The sequence below is a fragment of the Centruroides sculpturatus genome, unplaced genomic scaffold (genome assembly GCF_000671375.1).
Source record: "Centruroides sculpturatus isolate CEXI.00-Female unplaced genomic scaffold, Cexi_2.0 scaffold159, whole genome shotgun sequence".
Classification (NCBI taxonomy): Eukaryota; Metazoa; Arthropoda; class Arachnida; order Scorpiones; family Buthidae; genus Centruroides; species Centruroides sculpturatus.
In genome coordinates this window covers 274,104-274,823 of record NW_019384659.1, presented here as the reverse complement: position 1 = coordinate 274,823, position 720 = coordinate 274,104, and positions in this window count along the sequence as shown.

The following is a 720-nucleotide window of genomic DNA, read 5'->3' as shown; positions in this document are numbered from 1 at the left end:
ATATCCTAGATACATTTTAGACATATACAGTTTTCGTGATTGTGTTCTTCTGTGTTTATTTTATATAGTAATAATTTTTTTGGATTTTATTTTTAAATAAATTTGTCATTTTCGATTTTTTAAATAAACACACTGCTTGCACAACTCAAGGTCATGTTAGAAGTGAGGTAAATGTTTCTTTTTCTATCTTTTACTTTAATTTTTGTGCTAGTTTTTGTGATATCACAAATTTATGTAGATTATTACATATTTTCCTTATAGTTTTCATGATTTCTGATAATTGTTTTCTTTTAATCGTAAATGCAATATATAAAGTCAATTATGTAAATTTTTTTATTATTTTGTTAGTTTTTGTACTAATTTGTGTTTTTATATATCTGTTATTCATTGGTATGTGTAATTTTTTACACTTTTATTCAACTCTGTTAATTAATTTACAAAATAGATTAGTCAAAATATTGTAAACAAAAGCACGTGTTTCTGTGATAACGTGACAGGTCATGTGACCGCAGAAACACCTGCAACAGGTAAGGTGACGCCATTCTGTTTCCTGTGACGTTCCTAAGACGTAGAAGCTATCTAAGAATTCAAAATAATTTAAAATGTTAAATGTTCACCATTATTTAAAAGCATTATTTCAGTAAATAAATTTATTTTTTATTGTTTAGATATTTATAATTATTTAAATTTAAATACATTAAAATAATAAATGAATTTTAT